The 16,107-nt window shown below is 43.5% G+C and overlaps 1 protein-coding gene across 2 annotated transcripts in view; it reads left to right on the forward strand.

Moving 5' to 3' along the window:
* Positions 1 to 16,107, forward strand: part of EEPD1 (endonuclease/exonuclease/phosphatase family domain containing 1) — a 239,394-nt gene that overhangs the window by 55,229 nt on the left and 168,058 nt on the right. The gene's annotated exons all lie outside the window — the stretch shown is intronic.

Genomic DNA, 16,107 nt, shown 5'->3' on the forward strand with positions numbered 1-16,107 from the left:
CGTGGATGGTCCTGATGCACTTGGCCTGGGGAACAGGTTTATACGGCCGTGGCCTTGAATGCAGCCACTGAGCTGGGCCCTGATTCTTCTGCCACACGAAAGCCAACAGTTTTCAGGGGTGTTTCAGCTTGCTGGAGCCTCACGTCAGCTAAGTCTGGCTGCGAAGGGCCCTTGGAGTGTGGTTCTCCCACACACTGGCATGACACGGGTGGGCTTCTCAGCATGGACTTCCTCTGTCCTCTCTCAACGTAACCAAACATTCTTCAGCTCCTTTGGAGAAACCATTTGTTTTTGCCTTTTGGGCTTTTTTCTTTGGAAGCCACGGAGACACAGTGTCCAAGAGACTTTTGTGGAAGGCAAGCTGCCTTGTTTTTGTTTTCGGTTTTTGGCAGATACTGAAATTATCTTCCTGTTTGTACTGCAGAGACACTATAAATGTTCCTCTGAGTGAATCTCTGCATGTTCCTGTGAAATTTCATCATCTTCCAAGTGAACAACCTGATAGTACAAACGCGGATATGGCAGAAAAGAACTCCTGAGACGTCTCATGTGAGGTTCAGTCACATGACGGAAATATGACCTTTTTCATGAATCTGTACATTGAAAACGATAAGGAAACTTCCCCAACTCAAGCAGTAAAAAAATTTTTTCTTCTTTGTGATTTATATTTGGCAGTCTGCTAACAAGTACTTATAGACTGACTACCTGTTCTAGTTCAGTTTTGTCTTCTCTGTATGAATTTGGGTGTGAGTGCGTATTAGTGCGTTTTTAATGTTAATCTTTGTTATAGTGTTTCCAAATACTAATAGAGATGGAGTCACTCTTCCAAACTGCTTGCTCTCATTTCAAGCACTGGAGGTATTGTCCTGGGAATCCTGTCAGGGCTGAAAATTCACTAGAAGAGATAGATTAGGTTCCATTTGTCCTCTTGTCAATCCAAGCTCATGAACAGCGAGCATTAAGAAAAAAGTGGACGGAGGAAGTTGGACATATCAATGGCCTTTGGTTTTGTGGATCTGTTGAAACTTGCTGCTATGGCCAGTTTTGTTGTTGTTATTGTTATTTTTTACTTTATTATCCTGGATTTGAGAGCTTTACATTTTCTACTAAAGTAGTGTGTTTGTCTGTTTGCATTAATGGCCTGAGTTGTCATGCGTGGGGCAGGCCTCCTCACTGCTGGTGGGCCCACGCCCACCTAGCCGTTCACAGCTGCTTTCACAGCAGCACCTAATGCACATAAGAGGGCAGTTGTCTTGGTTCTGTTTTGCAAGTGCTGTCTTTGTGTTTCTTCATTTTTCCTGATAACTCTCCTGTGCCGTCATAATAATGGGAGCCCAGTAGGTGTGTAAGGCAGAACGTGTGCCTTTATTTGCTGCACACAGTATTGCAGTGAATGATAACAGTGTGTAGTTCATCCTCATGGGGTATTTCAGGAGGATGGAATAGCTAGCAGCTGTAAATCGCCATTTTATGGCAAAAAGACCATCTCTGGCAATGTTCAGTTAAAAAAAAAACAGTAATAATAATGTTTCAGAGCCTCATCTGCATAATAGTAAAACGCAGTATAATGGTATACTGCCTAAAAATAACAAAATTCCGTTCTTTAAAAATCTAAAATGTATTTTCTATATACTTGCTTTCTTCATTTTCATAATGAATTACTTTGGGATATTCATTTCACCACAGGTCCAGCAAGATCCTGACCATAGCCCATCTAAAGGGTAAACTTGCTGTACATATCTCAAGAAATTCAGCTGATGAAATAGTTTGAACTAACCAAGAAGTAAAACACTAATGTTCTAAAGGTGTGCTTTCCCCTCTTTTTAAAATATTGTACTATATTATGAAAATATATTCAAGAAATTATTAAATAACAGTATGTCTTATGGTAACATGCTAAAATAGGTTGTCTGTAATAGGTATGGTCTATATATATATATTTTTTAATAAATTTATTTTATTTATTTGGCTGTGTTGGGTCTTTGTTTCTGCACGAGGGCTTTCTCTAGTTGCGGCGAGCGGGGGCCACTCTTCATCATGGTGCGCGGGCCTCTCACTATCGCGGCCTCTCTTGTTGCGGAGCACAGGCTCCAGATGCGCAGGCTCAGTAGTTGTGGCTCACGGGCCCAGTTGCTCCGTGGCATGTGGGATCTTCCCAGACCAGGGCTCAAACCCGTGTCCCCTGCGTTGGCAGGCAGATTCTCAACCACTGCGCCACCAGGGAAACCCTGGCCTATATTTTTGAACTTTATGAAATACTGAAAACTAACATCACAGAAAAACAGTTTAATTTAAGCATATTCATACAAATCTGGTAGAACTTAAAAAGAAATTAATCCTTGAGACAAAATATCTGGCTCACTTATTCTAAGTATACTGTACCATCTTCACATAAACTTTCACAGCACTGTATGGTTCGTGTCATAAATCTGTGACAACCCAGGGCAAATCATATATTACACAGTTAAAAGTATCATATTGCTGTAAATTTGGTTTGATAAAGCTTTGCATAATTTAGAGGTTAAAAAGAAACATTCACTTTTTTTTTAACATCTTTATTGGAGTATAATTGCTTTGCAATGGTGTGTTAGTTTCTGCTTTATAACAAAGTGAACCAGCTATACGTATACATATATCCCCGTATCCCTTCCCTCTTGTGTCTCCCTCCCACCCTCCCTATCCCGCCCCTCTAGGTGGTCACAAAGCACTGAGCTGATCTCCCTGTGCTATGCAGCTACTTCCCACTAGCTATCTATTTTACATTTGGTAGTGTATATATGTCAATGCTACTCTCTCACATCATCCCAGTTTACCCTTCCCCCTCCCCGTGTCCTCAAGTCCATTCTCTATGTCTGCAACTTTATTCCTGTCCTGCCCCTAGGTTCATCAGAACCATTTTTGTTTTTTTTTTTTATATTCCATATATATATGTTAGCATACGGTGTTTGTTTTTCTCTTTCTGACTTACTTCACTCTGTATGACAGACTCTAGGTCCATCCACCTCACTACAAACAACTCAATTTCGTTTCTTTTTATGGCTGAGTAATATTCCATTGTATATGTGTGCCACATCTTCTTTATCCATTCATCTGTCAACAGATACTTAGGTTGCTTCCATGTCCTGGCTATTGTAAATAGAGCTGCAATGAACATTGTGGTACATGACTCTTGTTGAATTATGGTTTTCTCAAGGTATATGCCCAGTAGTAGGATTGCTGGGTCATATGGTAGTTATATTTGTAGTTTTTTAAGGAACCTCCATACTGTGCTCCATAGTGGCTGTATCAATTTACATTCCCACCAACAGTGCAAGAGGGTTCCCTTTTCTCCACACATCTCCAGCATTTATTGTTTGTAGATTTTTTGATGATGGCCATTCTGACTGGTGTGAGGTGATACCTCATTGTAGTTTTGATTTGCATTTCTCTAATGATTAGTGATGTTGACCATTCTTTCATGTGTTTATTGGCTATCTGTATATCTTCTTTGGAGAAATGTCTATGTAGGTCTTCTGCCCATTTTTGGATTGGGTTATTTGTTTTTTTGATATTGAGATGCATAACCTGCTTGTAAATTTTGGAGATTAATCCTTTGTTAGTTGCTTCACTTGCAAATATTTTCTCCTATGTTGTCGTTTTGTCTTGTTTATGGTATTCTTTGCTGTGCAAAAGCTTTTAAGTTTCATTAGGTCCCATTTGTTTATTTTTGTTTTTATTTCCATTTCTCTAGGAGGTGGGTCAAAAAGGATCTTGCTGTGATTTATGTCATAGAGTGTTCTACCTATGTTTTTCTCTAAGAGTTTGATAGTGTCTGGCCTTACATTTAGGTCTTTAATCCATTTTGAGTTTATTTTTGTGTATGGTGTTAGAGAGTGTTCTAATTTCATTCTTTTACATGTAGCTGTCCAGTTTTCCCAGCACCACTTACTGAAGAGGCTGTCTTTGCTCCATTGTATATTCTTGCCTCCTTTATCAAAAATAAGGTGACCATATGTGCATGGGTTTGTCTCTGGGCTTTCTATCCTGTTCCATTGATCTATATTTCTGTTTTTGTGCCAGTACCATAGTGTCTTGATGACTGCAGCTTTGTAGTATAGTCTGAAGTCAGGGAGCCTGATTCCTCCAGCTCCATTTTTCTTTCTCAAGATTGCTTTGGCTATTCGGTGTCTTTTGTGTTTCCATACAAATTGTGAAATTTTTTGTTCTAGTTCTGTGAAAAATGCCATTGGTAGTTTGATAGGGATTGCACTGAATCTGTAGATTGCTTTGGGTAGTAGAGTCATTTTCACAATGTTGATTCTTCCAATCCAAGAACATGGTATATCTCTCCATCTGTTTGTATCATCTTTCATTTCTTTCATCAGTGTCTTATAGTTTTCTGCATACAGGTCTTTTGTCTCCTTAGGTAGGTTTATTCCTAGGTATTTTATTCTTTTTGTTGCAGTGGTAAATGTCAGTGTTTCCTTAATTTCTCTTTCAGATTTTTCATCATCAGTGTATAGGAATGCAAGAGATTTCTGTTCATTAATTTTGTATCCTGCAACTTTACCAAATTCATTGATTAGCTCTAGTAGTTTTCTGGTAGCATCCTTAGGATTTTCTATGTATAGTATCATGTCATCTGCAAATTGTGACAGTTTTACTTCTTCTTTTCCAATTTGTATTCCTTTTATTTCTTTTTCTTCTCTGTTTGCTGTGGTTAAAACTTCTAAAATTATGTGGAATAATAGTGGTGAGAGTGGGCAACCTTGTCTTTTTCCCAGTCTTAGTGAAAATGGTTTCAATTTTTCAAATTGAGAACGATGTTGGCTGTGGGTTTGTCATATATGGCCTATATTATTTTGAGGAAGTTCCCTCTATGCCTGCCTTCTGGAGAGTTTTTATCATAGATGGGTGTTGAATTTTGTCAAAAGGCTTTTCTGCATCTATTGAGATGATCATATGGTTTTTATCCTTCAGTTTGTTAATATGATGTATCACATTGATTGATCTGCATATACTGAAGAATCCTTGCATTCCTGGGATAAACCCCACTTGATCATGGCATATGATCCTTTTAATGTGCTGTTGGATTCTGTTTGCTAGTATTTTGTTGAGGATTTTTGCATCTGTGTTCATCAGTGATATTGGTCTACAGTTTTCTTTCTTTGTGACGTCTTTGTCTGGTTTTGGTATCAGGGTGATGGTGGCCTCATATAGTGAATTTGGGAGTGTTCCTCCCTCTGCTATATTTTGGAAGAGTTTGAGAAGGATAGGTGTTAGCTTTTCTTTAAATGTTCGATAGAATTCTCCTGTGAAGCCATCTGGTCCTGGGCCTTTGTTTGTTGGAAGATGTTTAATCACAGCCTCAATTTCAGTGCTTGTGATTGGTCTGTTTATATTTTCTGTATCTTTCTGGTTCAGTCTCGGAAGGTTTTGCTTTCCTAAGAATTTGTACATTTCTTCCAGGTTGTCCATTTTATTGGCATATCATTGCTTGTAGTAATCTCTCATGATCCTTTGTATTTCTGCAGTGTCAGTTATTACTTCTCCTTTTTTATTTCTAATCCTGTTGATTTGAGTCTTCTCCTTTTTTTCTTGATGAGTCTGACTCGTGGTTTATCAATTGTGTTTATCTTCTCAAAGAACCAGCTTTTAGTTTTATTAATCTTTCCTATTGTTTCCTTCATTTCTTTTTCATTTATTTCTGATCTTATCTTTATGATTTCTTTCCTTCTGCTAACTTTGGGGGTTTTTTGTTCTTCTTTCCCTAATTGCTTTAGGTGTAAGGTTAGATTGTTTATTTGAGAGTTTTCTTGTTTCTTAAGGTAAGATTGTATCGCTATAAACTTCCCTCCTACAGCTGCTTTTGCTGCATCCCATAGGTTTTGGATTGTCGTGTTTTCATTGTCATTTGTTTCTAGGTATTTTTTGATTTTCTCTTTGATTTCTTCAGTGATCTCTTTGTTATTTGGTAGTGTATTGTTTAACCTCCATGTGTTTGTGTTTTTTACAGTTTCTTTCCTGTAATTGATATCTAGTCTCGTAGCACTATGGTCGGAAAAGATACTTGATATAATTTCAATTTTCTTAAATTTACCAAGGCTTGATTTGTGACCCAAGATATGATCTATCCTGGAGAATGTTCTATGAGCACTTGAGAAGAAAGTGTATTCTGTTGTTTTTGGATGAAATGTCCTGTAAATATCAATTAAGTCCATATTGTTTAATGTGTCATTTAAAGCTTGTGGAAACATTCACTTTTCAATTAAGTAATTTCCATGGTGAAAGCGTTTAAACTGAAGTGACATAAAACAGTTATTTTCATCTAATAATGTATTATATCACAGCCATAATTCAAGTAGGCTTTAGGAAATGCTGTACTTTGTCTAGTTAGCAATTAGCTTCGAGATTTAATGATTTCCCTCGGAAAGTTATTCTGATATTTGGGATAGAAGGTCATGTTTCACACGTCTGTCTGTCACATACACAAACCCATGCCTTCTGCCTCACACACCTTTGCTTTCTATGTCATTTACCCTTTGAGGCCAATTTCCAGAACTTTCCACTAGGGCAGAATGGACCTCTTTTTCTCTGAACATCGGCAGCCCATCCTCCCACCCCTGTGGTGGGGGGTGCTTTAGAAAAGGAAAACTGAAGGCTCCACTTTGCAAATCCTCACACTCTCCAATTTCACATAACAATACATCCCCAGGGAGACAGCCAGGAGACTGAAGTCAGACATTTGTTTGAAATCACCAAGTCAAATACAAGCAAAATCTAACATAAAGAGGAGCTTCTGTGACAGGGGTGCAGAACAGCAAAGACTGAACATTTATTCCTCAGCAGCAGCCATGAGGGCCCCAGATCTGTTGGCAGGAGAAGCCTAACTACAGAGGTTAGCTCCCCAGGTGCTCCTCAGGGGTGGGGCTAAGCTGGCCAGGTACTATTGCAGCTACTTCGTGTCCTGTATGTTTGATGCCTGTGGCTTAAACACATCTGAAATGCCTAATTAATGCCAAGGAACCCAAAGTGCCACTGCCACAGACACCAGTGCACAGACTAGGCTATCCGAGTGTCATCTTTCACGATCTCTAGTGTTGGGCTGTCCTCATGCCTGAAATTCTGCAATTATATATTCAACCTTTGTTTCCCAGTAAACAGTTGTCCTTGCTGAGAGAGAAAGTGATACATTGGATCCTTCCTTTATTCCAGAGCCTCCCTGCTGAGCTGAGGAATCATATTCATGACCCAAACACCTCTTTGTCTTGCTATCCATCTGTCTTCAAACTGTATCTCCAAATCTCCTGATTCTTTTGAGTAATTCTGGTCCCAACATTTGGAAGGCAGCTCAGCTAAGACAAAAGTTCTCAACCATAAAATTTTTTTTAAAAAAGGAAACCCAAAGCAATTAAAGCTTTCATTTTTTTTGACTCATGTTTCTATAAATGCAAATAACTAATAGACATCCTGAAATATTGAGCAAGTCAGTAATCCAGGATTATGCATGATGTCAAATTGCTCCCTATTGTCAGTGCAAAAGCTATCAGGCAGCATTTTCCAAAAACAAGCATAAGCTTCCAATTGTCCCAGCAGGGGAGTGAGAGCTCACGGGAGGCCACGTTTTTCATAAGGGCCAGTCTTGAATGGAGGGGAAGGCTACACTGGACTCCAGGGCAGGGCAGAAAAGAGAACTACACAGGAGGATGCAGGACAGGCCTACAGGAAATCTATCAGGGGTTGTGACCTGATGTAGCAGGTGCCTTGGCAGGGGGGACACCTCCCAGCAGGATTAAATCCTGGGCCCATATGTGTATATGTAACAGGAGATTATATCAGAGGGGAGGCCCTGCTGGAGACTGAACTTGTTTTATTATTTCCTTTACTTCAGCACAGTAGGTATGGGCCATGTCCCAGGGTTGTGAATGCTGGGAGTGGTCTTAGGGACATGAGAGTGTCCTCCAGAAAGGGTGTTTGGGGGCCCCCGAAGTCATGGTCCATGGCCTCCTGTAGCAGGCAGGCTATCTGGGGAGAAAGGAGAGCTCACCCAGAGGAAGGGGACCAGTGGCTGTGGGTTCCAACCACTTGGAACCAGCGTGAGCCCTGAGAAGAGATGAAGCACTTGGAGCAACATTTTAGGAGCAGGACTAGAGCATCCTTTGTTGGCTCAGTGCTCAGGGGCGGGCTTGTCTTCCCTAGAAGAACCGCAGCATCCTGGTTGGGCTTCCCGGCCAACAGAGTGTCTTCTCAGCAGGGGCTGGGCAGTGTTGTTGTCAGGGAAACAGTCTTCAGCACAACATCGTATGTCAGGGAGAACTGCCACCAGAACTGAACAGATCGGCTCTAGTTTGTTCTCCTGTGGGTGTGGGAAGCTGGGCCAACCCACTCTGCGTGGCACAAGGACAATTAGGGGTGGAGGGGTAAGAGAGGCCTCGATAGGGAAACACTGATTTTCTGATAATAGGGTATATGGTATGAACAATTATTTTGTGCAAAAAACTATTGTCCACTAACCCAACAATCCTCTAGAAAAGCCCTTTCTGGAAGAACTCACCTCCCATGACAGAGACTTAAAATGCCAAATACTCACTCTCTCAAACTGTCTTGGTATGTGGTCCAGTTTCTTTTTTAATTTATTTTTTATTGAAGTGTAGTTGAATTACAATGTTCTGTTAACTGTTGTACAGCAAAGTGACTCTGTTATACATGTACGTGCATTCTTTGTCATATTCTTTTCCATTATGTTTTATCACAGGATATTGAATAGAGTTCCCTGTGCTATAATAGGACCTGTTGTTTATCCATTCTGTATGTGCCAGTTTGCATCTGCTAATCCCAAACTCCCAATCCAACCTTCTCCCACCACCCTCCCCCTTAGCAACCACCAGTCTATTCTCTATGTCCCTGATTCTGTTTCTATTTCATAGATAAGTTCATTTGTGTCATATTTTAGATTCTACATATAAGTGATATCATATGGTATTTGTCTTTGTCTTTCTGACTTCACTTGGTGTGGTAATCTCTAGTTGCATCCATGATGTGGCAAATGGCATTATTTCCTTCCTTTTTATGTCTGAGTAATATTCCATTGTATGTATGTACCACACCTTCTTTACCCATTCATCTGTCAATGGACATTTAGGTTGTTTCCATGTCTTGGCTATTGTGAATAGTGCTGCTATGAACATAGGGGTGCATGTATCTTTTTGAATTATAGTTTTGTCTAGATATATGCCTGGGAGTGGGATTGCTGGATCATATGGTAATTCTGCTTTTACGGTATGTGGTCCAGTTTTGATCAATGAGACTGTGGGATAGTTTCCTAGGAGCTTGAGGGGAAATTGTTTTTCTCCTGGTAAAAAGAGAGGGATAGGCAAGGAAAACTTGCCTCTTTCTTTCTTGTCTTAAACACAGTTTGAGTGTGGACATGACATTTGGAGCTGTGGCAGCAATATTGTGACCATGAGGGAAAGCCCAAGAGTATCACATATAAGTCAACTCAGAGCTCTGACACTAAACAGCCTTGAAACCAACCTTGGACTCACCTACTTCAGCACTTTTTATTAGCTGAGAAAATACCCCCTCCGTTTATAAGTTTCTTTTAGTTAGGTATTCTATTAGTTGCCATTGAAAACGTTTCCATTGATTAGCAATGTAAATGACAGAAAACCCAGCTAACCCTGGCTTAAGTCATAGGGACATACACTATTTACTTAACAGAAAGACTAAAGGTAGATGGTCCTGAAGTTGGTTCATTGCCTCAGCCATGTTATCAAGAATGCAGACTTTTTCCACATGTCTGCAATAGATGTTGACCTTTGGCTGTTGCCTCATGGTTGCAAAATGGCTGCTGGCAGCTCCAAACATTCCATCTTGGCATAGGATAGGAAGGGAAGAGGAGGGCAGAAATGGATCCTTCTCCCCAGCTTCCTCTCTGTTACCCGGGAAGAAAATCTTTTCTCGGGATCATATGCCCATTCATAGTCCACTTACTGGCGAAAAGGAATGAGACAGCCACTGATGACTTAAATGAGGTACTGCTGGGCCTCTGCTCTTTTCTTCTTCCTCTGCTCTTCTCCTTTCTCAGCATGTCCACTGCCCTTGCTTGCAACACTCAAAGTCTCTTGGTGATGCTACATTCTTTGGGTTTCTATTAAAGAGCAAACATGTTTACCCTTTGAGCTTTGCTCTGTCAGTGGGGCCCCAGACAGGTTGTGCATTCCCTGATGCTACTGTCTGCAGGTGCTGCTTCCACTGCTTCCCTCCCTAGAGGCAGACCTTAGAGGAGTAGTTCTTAACGAGGCGTGATTTTGCACGCCCAACTCCCCACCCACCCCCAGTGGACATTAGGTAATGACTGGAGACATTGTTAGTTTCACAGCTGGGGAGGTGGTGGTGCTACTGGCATCTAGTGGGTAGAGGCCAGGATACTGCATACCGTCCTTCAATGCACAGGACAGCCTCCCACATAAGAATTATCCAGACCAACATGTCAGCAGTGAGAAACTTGGCCCTAGAGGATGTGACCAGGCCACAAAGCCACCTTTCCTCCTTTTCTTAATGCCTTCTTGCTTTTGTCCCAGGCCCTTATAAATAAGGAGAATGTCCACATGCTATGCCTCCCTCCAAAGACATGAACTTGCCCCTGGACAGTAGCAGTGACCAAGTAAACACCACAAAGGAGGCACCAAGTACTTATGTTGATTCACTGATTAAATAAACTAATCTCTTGAGTTTATTTTCACCTTTGGAAAAAATTGCAGCAATCACTATATGACTTTTGTGCAAAATGACAAAGTGTTGCAGCATCGGTAACAGTGTCTCCGGTGGCCATTGCATCAGAGACATCAGAGAATGTGGCTGATTCAATCTATTTCTGTTGATGAGTTTTGGAAGTGAGCAAAAGGGCAGCATAGGAGCCTTCTAAAATGAAGACTTGTGAAGAGTTTGGATCTGGGGCATGTCTACTTATTCATCCCTGTCTGCTTTCACATTATTTCCACCAGGCTCAAGTAGTAATACCTTCTCTTTAGAGTTGTCATTTCTTGGTTTCCTCTCCTTTCTATAATATACCTTCTTATTCTTATCCCATTTTCATGCACAAAGAGAGACAGATCAACAAATGAGGGAAGGGAAAGAAATCCCGCACACACTCAAGCAGGATTCTCTTCTTGTCAGTGTTGGAGGTGGCTGTTTCTGGGACATTTCAGAGTTCTCTCCTAAGGTAATCATGCCACTTGGAGACTGGAGAATTTAAGGTGCAGGTTTGGCTACCATTATAAAGAGATTCCCACCCCAATCCATTGTCTTAAATAAGTTAGAAGTTTCTCACTTACATAACCATCTGTTCAGCTGGTCTCAGGCCCATAGGGTGATTCAGTAGTGTCTAGACCCAAGGCCCCTTTGCTCCACCAAGCTCGGCATTCAGCTTCTACCTCATGGTCCAGGCTGGCTGCACCATCTCCCATTATCACAACCCACATTCCAGCCAGCTGGAGTGGAGCACTCCCCTTACTTTTAAGGGACATTCCCTGCAAGCTGCACTCATCCCTTCTGCTCAAATCCAGTTGACCAGAACCTAGTCACATCAAGCTACAAGGGTGCAGAATGGAAAATGGAGCCATTGTGTTGGGAGGCCCAGTGTGCTAGCTACAATGTGAGAGTTCTGTCACCAAAGTGCTTGCTAAGTGCCAGCCTCTGTGTTGGGTTTTACTAGGATTACTTGGTGGAATCATTACAATAAAAACAGATACTCGGACCTCCCTGGTGGCGCAGTGGTTAAGAATCCACCTGCCAATGCAGGGGACATGGGTTCGAGCCCTGGTTTGGGAAGATCCCACATGCCGCAGAGTGACTAAGCCCATGCACCACAACTACTGAGCCCGCGTGCCACAACTACTGAAGCCTGTATGCCTAGAGCCCGAGCTCCACAGCAAGAGAAGCCACCACAATGAGAAGCCCGTGCACCTCAACAAAGAGTAGCCACCGCTCTCCGCAACTAGAGAAAGCCCGTGGGCAGCCACGAAGACCCAACGCAGCCAAAGATAAATACATAAATAAATTTATAAAAACAAACAAACAACAACAAAAAAACAGATACTCTTCTAGTCTCTATGTTACAAATGAAGGAAACTGAGGCACAGAAAGCCTCCCCCTGCCCCGAAGCAGACCCTGATTTGCTAAGGGAGTGCCGGTGGGGGGAAGGGAAGGCGGGGAGGGAAGCAAGATAGGGAAGGGGAAAGAAGCCAGCAGGGGCTCCAATTCAGAAAAAATCCCCCACCCCCATCCCCATCCCGCCCAACCTGATCCTGATCCTGTTGCTGCAGCACGTGCAAAACCATGAAAGTACAAAAACCCAGGTCTGTGCTGTGGGCCTAGAGGGTGCTGAATGAATGAGGGGGTGAAAGAATTAATGAATGCATGGGCCCAGCGCTTGATCGTTCTCAGGAGGACAGCAGATCAGCTCAAAGTCACTACAAGTAGGCTTTCGCTCAAACTACTCAGCCCTCTCCCTCTCATCCTCCTGACCCCCCCAGGGGGTTCTAACCCACACTTGCAGGGCAGCAGCCTTGAATGAGAGCACCTGGTGCCCTCAGGTGTGAAGGGCAGAACGAAAGGTAGGGAACCAGCACTGCTGAATGTTCTTTCTCCTTCCATCGTTGTCTGAACCTGACCTACCTGTAACTTGGCTGCAGCGTCGCCTCACGAAGCTAGACAAGTTTCAGGAAGCTTCGCCTCCCCCTTTTGAAACCAGGGAGAGAAGAATAGTTTGTCCTGGTCTGAAAATGACTTGGAGACTTGTAGGCAGCAGATCTCCCTCAGGATAAAATACAAATATAACCTCCCCTCTCCCAGACCAAACGTCCTCAAGGTCAGGTTCACAAATCCCACAAGAAGTATGAAGTCTGTGGGTCACTGGGGGAGGGGCTGGCAGCAGGGGCTTGGGCTGGGGGCCTCTAATCCCCTGAGCCTCCACCAGCCCCTGAACAATTAAAGACCCTAAAGTCTTCTTATTGATTAGCTAGATGAGGCCATCAGTTTAATGACAATAATATGACTCAAGGAAAAACCCTATTTATTTATTTCAAATAGAATAAAAGTAGACCAGCTGGATAAGAGAAAAGATTGCTTTTTCTCCCTGCAGCATTATTTCCTAGGCCCCCCCGCTCTGAGTCAGGAGCATGTCTCCCATGAAATCTCACCCTGCGAATCCCCAGGGTCTTTTTTTAAAAATTTATTTATTTTATTATTTTTATTTATTTTTGGCTGCATTGGGTCTTCGTTGCTGCGCGCGGGCTTTCTCTAGTTGTGGCGAGCGGGGGCTACTCTTTGTTGTGGTGCGCAGGCTTCTCATCGTGGTGGCTTCTCTTGTTGCGGAGCACGGGCTCTAGGTGCATGGGCTTCAGTAGTTGTGGCACTTGGGCTCAGCAGTTATGGCTCAGAGGCTCTAGAGTGCAGGCTCAGTAGTGGTGGCGCATGGGCTTTGTTGCTCTGCGGCACGTGGGATCTTCCTGGCCCCGGGCTCGAACCCGTGTCCCCTGCATTGGCAGGTGGATTCTTAACCACTGCACCACCAGGGAAGCCCCCCAGGGTCTTCTAATTTCACAGTTCCTGCCTGATGTCCTGTGGAGGAAGACATTTCCTCCAGAGGCCCCTGGGGACTCACTAGGACATTTAAAAGTGGGTCCCTCCTTTAGTAGCTAATGGGAGCAGTCAGGTGTGAGCCTTGGGGTGGCCTTCACTGCCCTTGGTCTCTGTCCCCATCTTTGTCCACAGATGTGCCGGGTGAGTTTGGCAGCGTCTTTAAAGTCCTGGGATGATTCACTGGGAGGCACTTGGCAAAGGCAAGACATGATTGTGACACCACCAGAATAATCTCCATTCCAGGTACCAAATATCTGTTGCTAAGAATTGGAAAGAATATTATTTTCTTTCTGAGAATTTGCAGTTTGGCTGGTGTTGGGGAAGAAATTTCATTAAGGAGTGTGGGTAGGGGTGAGGGGTTTTCTGTTCGTGGAGTTACTGTGCTTCTCCTCACAAATGCTCATTGAACATTCACATCCACACAGTCCTGCACAGTAGCTGTGGTTGCTCCCGTTTTACAGGTATTTTACAGATGTTATGGCTTAGGTGCAACAGAGCCATGAACCTTTGAAACTTGGATTTGCACCCAGGTCCTTCTGACTTGAAAAATCCCATTTTTATACCTCAATGCTACCTTAAATTCAAATTAAACTTTTTTTTGTTTGAGAATTAAAAATCTTTCCACACACCTGGAAGTGAGAGACTGGGTTGTCCCGTCCCCCACACATCTAATCCTTCCCAGGTGGAGGTGATGTGTTTTAAAATCAGAAATGAATATGCAGGATTTTTCAGATTTTATCAAGGAATTATTGTATATATAGCATGTCTTACATCAGACCGGGTAGGGTCTGGGCCACACCCTGAATCACATTAATATTTCTGCAGTGAAATATTCACAGCAGTGGGATGCATAAAGATTATAAAGCGCCGCACAGGAATTTAGGTCGGGTTTTTGCTACCAGATTAGGTATGCCAAGCGCTGGGGATTTGGGAGTCACTGTAAGGCATGGCGGACCTGTAGGTGGTATTTAAGGCCCCTTCTGCTCCTCTAAAGTTTCTCCAGATGAGTCTGGTGGGGAAGAGTGGGGAGCAGGTACACTCCAGGGAAGCTCCTGGGTCTGGAATTCTTTCAGCTTTGTCTGAGGAGGAAAGCCCCAGTCCCTGGGTGTTTCCAGGACACAAGGACCAGGGAGCCAGACTTGCTGAGCTCTCTCACTGACTGCCACGGAGAGCTGTGTGTCCTTAGGGAAAGTCCTCACCTCTCTGGTCTACTAAGTCGGGGGAGAGCAAAGGGGAAACCCTGGATGCTCTCGGAGCAGTTGGTCCTGTGCAGCTCTGAGGCTGCTGTGAAGCTGGGCAGACCTCCAGACCAGGGCCGAGCCTCCACGCCTTCCATGTTCCTGGGTGGGCTTTCCCCCCACCAGAGTCACCACTGTCCGGGGCTGTGGGTTTTGGGGTGTTAGGTTTAACTGCTTGTAGCAGAGTCCGCCCCACCAGGCACCAGCTCAGCTTGGACCTGATGACTTACGAGTTTCTTCACCTGGATAATGGGCATAATCACTGTGGATCCCACCTCGAAGGACGAGCAAGAAGCTCCATGAAGCTAGGGCATGTTCAGCCCAGTGCCTGGAGCACACATAACACACACTGAATAAGAAGCAGCTTGTACTACTCTTACTATGGAGATCAGGCCTGTGTCAGTGACTGGGGGCTGCCATAATAAATTACCACAACCTGGGTGGCTTAAAACAACGGAAATTGATTCTCTCATAGTTCTGGAGGCTAGAAGTCTGAAATCAAGGTGCAGGCAGGGTTGGTTCCTTTCGGAGGTTCTAAGAGAGTCTATTCCATGCCCTCCTTCACCTTCCAGTGGCTGCTGGCAACCCTCGCCATCCCTTGGCTTGTAGTCACATCATTCTAATCGGTCTCCGTCTTCATGTGGCCTCTCTGTGTGTCAAATCTCCCCTTCTTTTCTCTTATAAAGACACCAGTCACTGGATTTAGGGCCCACCCTTAATCCGGAATGATCTCATCTTGAGACCCTTCATTTAAGCACCTCCACAGAGACTCTAGTTCCAGATAAAATCACTTTCACAGGTACCAGGGGTTAAGATTTGGACATAGCTTTTAGAGGGGATACAATTCAACCCACTGCAGGACTAGACGTTAAGTTTGCAGGATTGAAAGAGTAGTAAACCACAGCACCCACCCGGTGATGGTGATTGTTAGTCGACCCCTGGAGGGGTCCCCTGATGGGGACCGTCATTACAGGAGCCACTGGGACTGTGTAAAGGGTAGGGGTTTCAGGGTCTGGCAGATCAAGCCCTGAGACACTGGGCAGGTCTACTTCACCAAAGTGAGGCTCAGTTTCCTTATCTCTGAAATGGACACGATAAGCCCTACCTCTAGGTGTCCTCGTGAAGAGTGAAGTCCTTAAAATGCTCCGTGAAGTGTCTGCTCCATCAATTGCTCCATAAACACAACTCCCTTCCTTGCCCCCACCTTCTTTTGTCTGGTGACATGAATGTGGCCGTGACCTGAAAT

Source organism: Pseudorca crassidens, chromosome 8, assembly GCF_039906515.1.
Source record: "Pseudorca crassidens isolate mPseCra1 chromosome 8, mPseCra1.hap1, whole genome shotgun sequence".
Taxonomy (NCBI): domain Eukaryota; kingdom Metazoa; phylum Chordata; class Mammalia; order Artiodactyla; family Delphinidae; genus Pseudorca; species Pseudorca crassidens.